The sequence below is a fragment of the Oncorhynchus mykiss genome, chromosome 17 (genome assembly GCF_057628025.1).
Source record: "Oncorhynchus mykiss isolate SJ-2025 chromosome 17, ASM5762802v1, whole genome shotgun sequence".
Classification (NCBI taxonomy): Eukaryota; Metazoa; Chordata; class Actinopteri; order Salmoniformes; family Salmonidae; genus Oncorhynchus; species Oncorhynchus mykiss.
In genome coordinates this window covers 16,235,896-16,248,443 of record NC_143038.1, presented here as the reverse complement: position 1 = coordinate 16,248,443, position 12,548 = coordinate 16,235,896, and the positions used below count along the sequence as shown (strand labels likewise).

The 12,548-nt window shown below is 40.7% G+C and overlaps 2 long non-coding RNA genes across 2 annotated transcripts; both read right to left on the bottom strand.

The window, feature by feature from the left end:
• Positions 1 to 3,621: 3,621 nt before the first annotated feature.
• LOC149975747 (uncharacterized) lies at positions 3,622 to 6,939 on the bottom strand. Its single transcript, XR_016487782.1, has 2 exons — positions 6,870 to 6,939; positions 3,622 to 3,782 (listed from the first exon to the last, which is right to left on the bottom strand). It is a non-coding gene; the product is annotated as an uncharacterized LOC149975747 (long non-coding RNA).
• Positions 5,137 to 6,165, bottom strand: LOC149975748 (uncharacterized). The gene is made up of 3 exons (XR_016487781.1): positions 6,035 to 6,165; positions 5,573 to 5,691; positions 5,137 to 5,382 (listed from the first exon to the last, which is right to left on the bottom strand). It is a non-coding gene; the product is annotated as an uncharacterized LOC149975748 (long non-coding RNA).
• Positions 6,940 to 12,548: the final 5,609 nt, after the last annotated feature.

Sequence of the window (12,548 nt, the reverse complement as noted above, 5' to 3'; positions counted from 1 at the left end):
AGCAGATCCCGTTTGTTCATTTTACCCCTGTCACATTATTTTACATTGTGACGCTTACCTTAGTTCCTCAGAGCAGTTGACCCAGTCACGGGTTTGTTTGTAAATAGCACAATGGGAGAAAGTGGAAGCAGGTGAATCCAGGTGGGTATTGACAGGGGTCGCATTTTATATTAAAAGTTTGCATCAATAGAGTGATCAGGGATGTGCAACTACAGTTTTCCTTCAAAGAAAAGACATTAGCGCAACACATTCAGCAGAAAATGGCTTCATTTTCATCAGATGACAACAGAAGTGCAATGTTATTTGGCTGGCAGAAAATGAAATTACATTGAAATGGCAAATTCTTTTATGCAAAAACAATGCCCGGCCATCTAATGTTTATCATAGGAAGAACGTAGCCTGCTACATTTTCTAATGTTTTGCTTAAAGTTAATCGTACTAGAGTAAAGTAGGCTGGCTACACCGAGAAAAGCCCTGGAGAAATGTATACTGAACAAAGACCTAAACGCAACCAGTAAAGTGTTGGTCCCATGTTTCATGAGCTGAAATAAAAGATCCCAGAAATGTTCCATGCGCACACAAAGCTTTTTTTAAATGTAATTTATTTTGGCCAACAGACATATACAACAAAATGCACAATGTGGACCCAGAGGATATTACTGTAAAGTATTAATTAAAACGCTTGCTTCCAAAGTGTTCCTCTATGGTAAAAACAATAACATGTAATGATTAAAAGACAAGTCAAAATTACAACCAACCATAAAAACATTCATTTATATTGACATCCTAAAAAGTGTCACTATTCACTGCACTTCTCCCTAACCTTAAAAATCAATAATATTAATTTCACATTAAAACAATCTATTCATTTCACATCATACCGATCCTTCAAATAATACACCTGACCAGCAGTAGGGGGGGTACAAGTGACAGTTTAGTGGTTTCCCTTACTTAGACAACCAAATGAAAACCTTTGCGTGCTTTTTAAAGCTATTTTTACTTTTTATTTGCTTGATTTCTAAGGGCAGGCTATTCCATAGACAAATGCGTGTTTGGAAAAATGTGCTCCTTGCAGTACTGTTTACTCTTGGGATTTTACATGACATAACACTATCTCTGGTATTGTGACTGTGTTGGTTATAGACCATATTAATGTGTTTTTTCATGTAACCTGGGGCACGATCATTTAAGATGTCAAACATATGATTAAGTCCACTCTGGACTCCAAAGGCAACAAGCCCACCTTCCGGAACTCCTGTAACCCTATATGGGTCTTAGGGGGGACATTCAGCATATACCTGATAACGTTATTTTGCTTGACCTGCATTCTCTTTTTCAGCTTTTTTGAGAACCCACTATACCAAGCAGAGCAGGCATAATCAAAATTACACTGAATCAAGGTTGAGACAAGCAGTTTCTTAACTTTAATTTTAAAATATCTAGTGTTATGATGTAAAAATGTCAATTTGTTTGCCATTTTAGAAATAATTTTAGCAGCAATCAGGTCTCGGGAAAGATCTAGGAACACACCAAGATAAGATACATTTGTTTTAGATTCAATCTCCTTGCCTGTGCAGTATACTTGTCAGCCTTAATAAGCAATCTACATTTTGTTCCAAACAAAATCGATTCTATAACTATGGTTATTAATCTTGTCCAATTTGAGGTCAGTAATTGCTGTTCTGATGTCCAGAAGCTCTTTTCGGTCATAAGAGACGGTAGCAGCAACATTAAGTGCAAAATAAGTTACAAACAATGCAAAAAAATAAAGTAATTTGCACAATGTCTCTGGTTCACATTCGCTTGTAAATGTCCAAACTCACAAGAAAGGACATTCAGTAGGTCCTACCTTTATACAGTACCAGTCAAATGTTTTTCTTTTTATTTACTATTTTCCACATTGTTTAATAATTGTAAGACATCAAAACAATAAAATAACACATATGGAATCATGTAGTAACAAGTGTTGAACAAACAAGTGTTAAATAAAATCTAAATATATTTTATATGTGAGATTCTTCAAATAACCACCCTTTGCTTTAATGACAGCTTTGCACACTTGACATTCTCGAAACCAGCTTCATGAGGTAGTCACCTGGAATGCATTTCAATTAACAGGTGTGACTTGTTAAAAGTTAATTTGTGGAATTTCTTTCTTTCTTAAAGCGTTTGAGACAAACAGTTGTGTTGTGACAAGGTATGGGGGTATACAGAAGATGGCCCTATTTGGTAAAAGACCAAGTCCATATTATGTCTAGAACAGCTCAAATAAGCAAAGGGAAACGCCAGTCAAGAACTTTACAAGTTTCTTCAAGAGCAGTCACAAAAACCATCCAGCGCTATGATGAAACTGGTTCTCATGAGGACCGCCACAAGAAAGGAAGACCCAGAGTTACGTCTGCTGCAGAGTACAAGTTCATTAGAGTTGCCAGCCTCAGAACTTGCAGCCCAAATAAATGTTTCACAGAGTTCAAGTAACAGACACATCTCAACATCAACTGTTTAGTAGAAACTTCACGAATCCGGCCTTCATGGTCAAATTGCTGCAAAGGAACCACTATCAAAGGACACCAACAAGACAAAGAGACTTGCTTGGGTCAAGAAACACGAGCAATGGACATTAGACTGGTGGAAATCTGTCCTTTGGTCTGATAAGTCCAAAAGTGAGATTTTTGGTTCCAACCTCCGTGTCTTTGTGAGACGCAGAGTAGGTGAACGGATGATCTCTGCATGTGTGGTTCCCACCATGAAGCGTGGAGGAGGAGGTGTAATGGTGCTTTACTGGTGACACTGTCTGATTTATTTAGAATTTGAGGCACACTTAACCAGCATGGCTACCACAGCATTCTGCAGTGATACGCAACCCATCTGGTTTGGGCTTAGTGGGACTATCATTTGTTTTCCAACAGGACAATGACCCAACCCATCTCCAGGCTGTGAAAGGGCTATTTCACCAAGAAGGAGAGTGATGAAGTGCTGCATCAGATGACCTGGCCTCCACAATCACCCGACCTCAACCCAATTGAGATGGTTTGGGATGAGTTGGACTGCAGAGTGAAGGAAAAGCAGCCAACAAGTGCTCAGCATATGTGGGAACTCCTTCAAGACGGGTTTAAAATCATCCCAGGTGAAGCTGGCTGAGAGAATGCCAAGAGTGTAAAAAGCTGTCATCAAGGCAAAGGGTGGCTACTTTGAAGAATCAAAAATATGAAATATATATTAATTTGTTTAATACCTTTTTGGTTAATACATGATTCCATATGTGTTATTTCATAGTTTTGCTGTCTTCACTATTATTCTACAATGTAGAAAATAGTAAAAATAAATAAAAACCTTTGAATGAGTAGGTGTGTCCAAACATTTGACTGGTACTGTATTTTTTATGTCTTTTCAATTGGTTTATTTTTGTGTGCATATTCAGCGAGCAGCCTCCATTAAAAATTCGCTATTACTTGTGCAAATGTTGTTAGCATTCTAGTATAGACACCCAATGGTGCTTTTTGCGTTTGTTTTGGCGCAATCTTGTGTACCAAGCCGGTAATACTATTTATAAATTGGTTGGTTCGAGCCCTGAATGCTGATTGGCTGACAACTGTGGTATATCAGACCGCATACCACGAGTATGACAAAACATTTATTTATACTGTTCTAATTACGTTGATAACCAGATTATAATAACAATAAGGCACATCGGGGGTTGTGTCCATTCTCTCCGCAATGCGTCGTGCTGAAGAACAGCCCTTAGCCGTGGAATGTTGGCCATATACCACACCCCCTCGTGCCTTATTGCTTAAATATACCAGTATGACGATATGAAAATCTGGATACCGTCCAACAATACATAAGGGAATTTCATCTTCACACATTGAGCTACAGTATTACATTGTGTGTTATAACTAAGTAGTCCTCCAGAGCTCTACAACTTCACAGATGTTGGGGTCAATTTAGAATGGGCACTTGACATGGAGAAGAAGTGTTTTATGTAATGTCACAGCCAATAAAGTATAACATAGTGCCCCATGATGATAAGCCTCAACTGCAGTCATACTGTAGCTTAAAGTCTTTCAATGCATCTTATTGTTCTGATAACCTTGCATTGATATAAATACTGTATAGGATACAGTTACAGACTATTTAATGTTAACCCAATAATAAACTAGTACTATGCCAAAATACACAGTTACAAACATGTGTTACCATCTCTTTGGGTTACTGTCATGAATGTCATAACTTTGTTAAAATATGACAAGATTGTGTTATTCTTGTCTCATTGTTTAGCGGTCCTCCTCTCCTCGATAGCCTGAGCACAAATGTATCCTCACAGCGGGAAACGTGAAAGTGTTTTAAAATCTGCCACACCCCCTTTGAATCAGCTATTGTTTCTCTAAGAAAAGCATGCCCACATTTAAAAAAACGATACAATACTTATCTCTCTATAAAATGTCAAGTGCAACCAGCTACAGTTATTTTGACCACTTAACACATGTATTGGGGGATTACTCCTTTGTAAATGTAATTTGCCTGATTACGTGTTGGTGAAGGAGTCATTTCATACAAGCACATTTGTTTGCGTGTTTCCTTTCCTCCTCTATTTGATTACCTTTGACCTTTTTCAAAAGGAGGTGAGGAGAGGATGGAGGAGAGGACGCGAGGAGTCGAGCAAAACCAATTGAGATTCTCCCAAGGAGGGACAGAGATACTGAGGAAAGGGCAAAAAGGGACAGTGAGAGACAGAGAGAGGGATGAAGGGAGAGAGAGGTTGACAGTCCTCTACAGATACAGGAGGCTTCATTGGCTCAGCTGGACTTGAAGGAGTGCACTCAGCCACTGTAGCCCTCCAAACAGTGACCTGTGTTCATCTCATTGCAATAATAACACTTTTTGTGTGTACAGCGATATAGGGGGATTTTCTTATGTATTGTATTGAAGGAGTTTAGTACATTTTGCCTTGGGGGATTGGTTTTTGCCCCACCCCACTTAGGTTGCCAGACTTTCTCGAACACAAAGGCCTTAGAGTTTAGGTCTCTAGTATGAAAGGCCCTATCAAGGTCATTGATAATGCTGTGGCCTCCTCTTTCCTTCATACAGGACTCCAGGCAGGGAGAGAATGTGGTAAAGAAGATTATACAGTCCTTGTTGTTATTGGTCAGGTGTAATATGGGGTAGCCCATTTCCTGGGTAGTAATACTCAGGAGACGATACTCTGCGTGGTAGCCATTATACGGTATGGCTGCGATGATCTTGTCTCCTTTGTAGATTTGTCCGGCAGTAAGTGCCGCCTTGACCACCTCTGGTTCAACGTTGACATCAAACTCTCCAGTCTGGCACTCATCTTTGGTGAGCCTGACAGCCATGGCATACTCACGATTTTGCAGTCCGAACCTGAACAACAGCAGAAAAATCGAGAGACAGAGGTGGTGACAGAACACAGAGCACGTACTTTGGTAGACCTTAATTGTAGAGTTTGGGGACAATTCCCTATAGTATATTAATGCAAGGTTTATTTAGTTAATAAGGCGTGTGGTAATAAAACGGAGACTATATGTTTACAATGAAACAGAGAAGCACTCACTTTTTCATCTCTGTAATCAGTTTAGCTAAATTTGCTTCACTAATCTGAGCATCCACCTTGTCTCCAGCCCAGAGAGAAAGCAGAACGAGAAGGACAACCCCCCTCATAGCTGCACACATCTTAAACACACCAGAGTATCAACACACACACACACACACACACACACACACACACACACACACACACACACACACACACACACACACACACACACACACACACACACACACACACACACACACACACACACACACACACACACACACAAAGAAACACTATGTCAATACAAACACTGCAAACTATTTAAATGGTAAAACCATTACTGTAAACAGATATAAAAGATATGGAGTATACATATTTAAACTAATAAGGAATCAATCATAACACATGTATAGACTCTTAAAATGCTCTTAAAACAGGCTAAACATTTTGTTTGGTGAGAAATGAATAACTCCCAGGTACCTGATGATCCATTGCTGCTGTCCGTGTCTGAATCCTCTATCTGTGTGAGCAATACTTCAATGTTTTTATGTATCAATTCAGCTCACCCAGCATGCCATGTAGGGGGAGTTTCCATTGGTCAGAAAGTGCCAGCACGATAAGCAAGTTCATTCCAGATAAACCAAGGTCATTGTGATGTAATATCATTACGGGAAACCAAATTCCACTAGTTTGACTTGGTTTGGGCTGAGTGGGACTGGTTGAGAAAATGCCAAGAGTGTGAAAAGCTGTCATCAAGGCAAAGAGTGGCTACTTTGAAGAATCAAAGATATTAAATATATATTGATTTGTTTAATACTCTTTTGGTTACTACATGATTCCATATGTGTTATTTCATACTTTTGATGTCTTCACTATTATTCTACAGTGTAGAAAATAGTAAAAATAAATAAAAACCCTTGAATGAGGAGGTGTGTCCAAACATTTGACTGGTACTGTATTTTTTACTTTATGAGCTGGATTGCCTGTCTTTGCAATATGTTTATTTCCGTTAGCATATTCAGCGAGCAGCCTCCATTGAAATTCACTATTACTTGTGCAAATGTTGTTAGCATTCTAGTATAGACACCCAATGGTGCTTTTTTTGCTGTGGTATATCAAACCGTATACCATGGGTATGACAAAACATTTATTTGTACTGTTCTAATTACGTTGGTGACCAGTTTATAATAGCAATAAGGCTCCTTGGGGGTTTGTGATATATGGCTAAGGGTTGTGTCCATGCACTCTGCAATGCGTTGAGTTTAAGAACAGCCCTTAGCCGTGGTATATTCGCCAAATATCCCTCCCCCCGTGCCTTATTGCTTAAATATACCAGTATGAGAGAAGGACGGTATGACGATATGAAAATCTGGATACCGTCCAACCCTTCCAACAATACATAAGGGAATCTCATCCTCACACATTGAGCTACAGTATTACATTGTGTGTTATAACTAAGTAGTCCTCCAGAGCTCTACAACTTCACCGATGTTGGGGTCGATTTGGAATCGGCACTTGACACAGAGAAGAAGTGTTTTATGTAATGTCACAGCCAATAAAGTATAACATAGTGCCCCACGATGATAGGCCTCAACTGCAGTCATACTGTAGCTTAAAGTCTTTCAATGCATCTTATTGTTCTGAGTATATTCATGTATAGTATATTAATGCAAGCGTTTCTTTGGGAAATAAGAAGTGCGGTTTTAAAACAGAGACTATATAATTACAACGAAACAGAGAAGCACTCACTTTTTCATCTCTGTAATCAGTTTAGATAAATTTGCTTCACTAATCTGAGCATCCATCTTGTCTCCAGCACAGAGAGAAAGCAGAAAGAGAAGGACAACCCCCCGCATAGCTGCACACATCTGAAACACACTGGAGTATCACTCACTCACACACGCACGCACCCACCCACCCACCCACCCACCCACACACCCACACACACACACACACACACACACACACACACACACACACACACACACACACACACACACACACACACACACACACACACGAGTAACACTGTGTCAGTACACACACTGCACACCATTTAACAGATGGTAAAACCATTAGAGTAAACAGATATAAATATATAAACTCAGCAAAAAAAGAAACGTCCCATTTTCAGGACCCTGTATTTCAAAGATAATTCGTAAAAATCCAAATAACTTCACAGATCTTCATTGTAAAGGCTTTGAACACGGTTTCCCGTGCTTTTCAATGAACCATAAACAATTAATGAACATGCACCTGTGGAACGATCGTTAAGACACTAACAGCTTACAGATGGTAGGCAATTAACGTCACAGCTATGAAAACTTAGGACACTAAAGAGGCCTTTCTACTGACTCTGAAAAACACCAAAAGAAAAATGCCCAGGGTCCCTGCTCATCCTTGTGAACGTGCCTTAGGCATGCTGCAAGGAGGCATGAGGACTGCAGATGTGGCCAGTGCAATAAATTGCAATGTCCGTACTGTGAGACGCCTGCACAGGATCAGTACATCCGAACATCACACCTGCGGGACAGGTACAGAATGGCAACAACAACTGCCCAAGTTACACCAGGAATGCACAATCCTTCCATCAGTGCTCAGACTGTCCGCAATAGGCTGAGAGGCTGGACAGGGCTTGTAGGCAGGTTCTCACCAGACATCATCGGCAACAACGTCGCCTATGGGCACAAACCTACCGTCGCTGGACCAGACAGGACTGGCAAAAATTGCTCTTCACTGACGAGTCGCGGTTTTGTCTCACCAGGCGGAATGGTCGGATTTGTGTTTATCGTCGAAGGAATGAGCATTACACCGAGGCCTGTACTCTAGAGCGGGATCAATTTGGAGGTGGAGGGTCCGTCATGGTCTGGGGCGGTGTGTCACAGCATCATTGGACTGAGCTTGTTGTCATTGCAGGCAATCTCAAAGCTGTGCGTTACAAGGAAGACATCCTCCTCCCTCGTGTGGTATCCTTTCTGCAGGCTCATCCTGACATGACCCTCCAGCATGACAATGCCACCAGCCATACTGCTTGTTCTGTGTGTGATTTCCTGCAAGACAGGAATGTCAGTGTTCTGCCAGCGAAGAGCCCGGATCTCAATGCCATTGAGCACGTCTGGGACCTGTTGGATTGGAGGGTGAGGGCTAGGGCCATTCCCCCCAGAAATGTTTGGGAACTTGCAGGTGTCTTGGTGGAAGAGTGGGGTAACATTTCACAGCAAGAAATGGCAAATCTGGTGCAGTCCATGATGCACTGCAGTACTTAATGCAGCTGGTGGCCACACCAGATACTGTTACTTTTGATTTTGACCCCCCCTTTGTTCAGGGACACACTATTCCATTTCTGTTAGTCATGTCTGTGGAACTTGTTCATAACACATGTTTAGACACTTAAAATGCTCTTAAAACAGGCTAAACATTTTGTTTGGTGAGAAATACAGAACTCCCATGTACCTGATTATCACTTAGTGCTGTCTGTGTCAGAATCATCTATCTGTGTTAGCAATACTTTTTGTGTGTCAATTCAGCTCACCCAGCATGCCATGTTGGGGGAGTTTTCCCTTTATAAAGCATTCCATTGGTCAGAAAGTTCTATTTCTGCCAACCCAGCACAACGAGCAAGCTCGGTTAAGGGAACCTATTATTTATATTTTCAGGATTGAGGTATGGGTGGGGGTGGGGGTTGGCAAGAGGGACAGACAGACTAGTTGCGTCATTCCAGATAAACCAAGGTCATCGTGATGTAATATCATTACGGGAAACCAAATTTCACTAGTTTGGCTTCTTGCCATCTGACAAACGGGGTGGTAGCAGATAGAGTATGGTATGAGTGGCCAGCCCCCGGCCGTGGACTGAGGTTGGTAGCTGGCCTCCCGGCTGGATCAGCCCCCAATTGCAGACTGTGTTGAACCTGCTGACAGTGCCATAGTTGTTGTCGTGACTTTACTTTCATTAATCTGATGATTGTTATTGAATCATCTATTAAATTAATCATCTAACAATGAACTCATTAGGATTTGGGGCACCATAAGAGTGGTTGTTTAGAGTTACCATCTCCCAAATTAAACTCTAAAGGTCTTTTTACCTATCACATCCATAAAACAGTTGATGTATTAATCATAACTTCGCATCATATCATCATTCTGAACAGTCGTAACCTTACTTATGATTCAGTACTACACAAATTGGTTTAATTGTTTATTTACTAGATAACTAAATGATAACAGAGGATAAACATACACACTTAATACATTAGGAAAAGGTCCCTAGCGGACTGACACAATATGGTTGCTTTTCACAAAAGGAGATGGAGGGGAAGAGAGAAAAATTTGACATTTATCGTGATACATTTTAGAAACTAATCTCACAGTAATCATATACTTTGAACACAAACTGCCACCCGTTTGGAGTAAGAAATCATGAATGTACGTGTCCATGTCTTGGTTCACTGTTGGGCCTTTTCGCGGCACGCTTGTAAGGCTCCGATTGTCCAAGAGGTCGTTCATCCGTCTCTTCTATTGTTACGCTCCTCTGCCCGTTAAACTTGTCGTGTAGTCCTGAACAGACCTACAGAGTTTATTCTACTTTCCATTTGCTCCTGAAGCTTACTTGAAGATAGGCTAGCCAGCTGTGTAGATGGTTCTGTGGTGATGAGTAGTAGAATACGTTGGTTTGAATAGTAGAATGGTCCCACTTAAATTCACTTTTCTAGATACTTTCTTAGGACAGCTAATCTGCCGTACCAGTGATTGTCCGAGAGTTGAGTTGTCTTCTCCTCTTGTGTTGGTATTCAGGGTTCAAACCACTTTACACGTGCAGCTGCAGCCTGGCGATGTTCTGGTCTCGGAGGTGAGTTTACTTTCTTCACCTCGTGTTGAGGTTCAAAGTTCCAACCATTTTAAGCGTGTAAGCTCCCGCTTCATGCTTTTCTGATCTCGCTGTTGTTTCTTTACCAATCCTTTTATGCACTCTGATCGAAAGGGATGGTTCCGTCAGGCTGACACGCTCTCTGACCTCACTAGGGGCTTGGCTACTTAATGTGCAAAGTTTATAGGACACAAATTATCTGATCTCATGGTTCCTAAAATCACATTCATATCTTAACAAAAAAACATTCCTAATTGTTCATATTTCATGCTCAACGTAAAGGATGGAGACTTTGTACATGTAGTGTATATACTTTCCAAGTTACAGTATTTCCTTTATAACACTTAATATCACAAAATAAAAACCAATATGACATTAGTTTTCAAATTTTCCACTGACCATTCCCCACATTCTCTGTTAGGAATATTTTTTCCAGTATTCACTTTAGAACGTGTTAAGAGATCAGGCGGGAAACCTCTGTGTAGACAAAGCACATTTCTCAGTGAAATTTGGAGAGGGATGTTTCTCTCTCCTCTCCTTTAATTTACGACAGGGTGTGAGTCGTCACCCCCATTGTGCAGGAAGCCTGATTGGGCAAGACGATGGAAGGTTGAGCCCGGAAGTTACTGCTTAGAAAGACTCCTGTTGTACACGGGAGGTGTCGCATGATTAAAGGTTCCTCCTGAAACTTCGTAATCAATACTATCAGAAACACTCAAATCACACATATTAGCTACAGTCTCTAGGTGACCAGCTGCACCGAGTCAGGATCTTCACTTACAACTCTAACATTAATCAGTCAACCAATTATCCCCTAAGCTTCCCATTTGACTAATGGCTAAATGGGTATTCCTAACCTTGTGTGTGTATGTAGTTTAACATGACAGTGAAATATGAGTATCTATTGACAATCTAACTCAACATAGCAGTGAAACAAATTCCTTTACTCATCTAATTTGACCTGACTGCATATCTCACTGCTGCAGTCTCGACTTAAACGCTTGGAAGTCATGGTCAGTAAGTATAAGTTTATTACCGATGTGGCACAATTATTGTTTCTGACACTGCATCAACGTGTTGTGGGTTAAAGAGGTCTCTATTGCCGAGGCTTTTTCACAGTATTGCTGGTAAACACCAGACTCACTGTCAATGAGATGATCACATACATACAGTACACACATACAACCTGGTCTCTAAATTCAAGTAACTTTCCTTAAAAGGTCATTATTACTTTCCTAGATATTGGTACACTGATATTGCCGTCAGTTGACCCATCGCGGGACGTGACTTGAATGTGACTGCATGTTCTAGTCATTCGATTTCTATGATTCTCAAACTCCAGCCATTACATAGTGTATGGGCCAGAAAAAGAACATGTTTTTGGAAGCAACTGACAGGATGACCCTATGGCACTTTGTCCGTTGGGAAGAAACCTGGGAGAATAGCCAAGAATGATTACAATGAAGACGACAAACCCAGGTTAATTACTTTAGGCTATTGGGTGTGTCCCAAATGGAATCTATATAGTACACTACTTTTGACCAGGGTACTTCGGGCTCATCAAAAGCAGTGCGCTGTGTCTGGAATGGGGTGCCATTTGGGTGACTCACAGCCCACATTTTGACCCTAGGGAACAAACCATAGTATAACCTGAAGGTGGAACACTTGCACTTCTTCAAATAAACCAAATAGTTTGATTTTACATACATAAACTATTGCCAGTCACAGGATATTGTTCTCTTAATTAAAATGTGGTGTACTCAAGATGTACTGTTAATATATGACCATTCCATAGTGAGTTGGTAACATTTGACTGGAGTGTGGTCTACCTGTGATTAAAAGTATTGTATTCATGATCAAGCAAAATAAGGACAAAGACAATTTGTTGTGGCTAGTCATTCATATTTAGCCATCTAGGTAGCGCCAGCAATTCAACTGCATTTTGCTATGGCCCTTTTTGGATGCTTTAAAAAGGCATCCCTTCATCCTTCCTTTTAAAATGGGGTTATACGGAACGTTTGCCTGGTGCACTTGAGTCAAAAGGGGTCCCCTGAATTGACAGAAATATTGCCTGTGTAAATCGAACCGTGCCCAGAAATGACCTCATTGGACAGAAAGGGGCTTATCT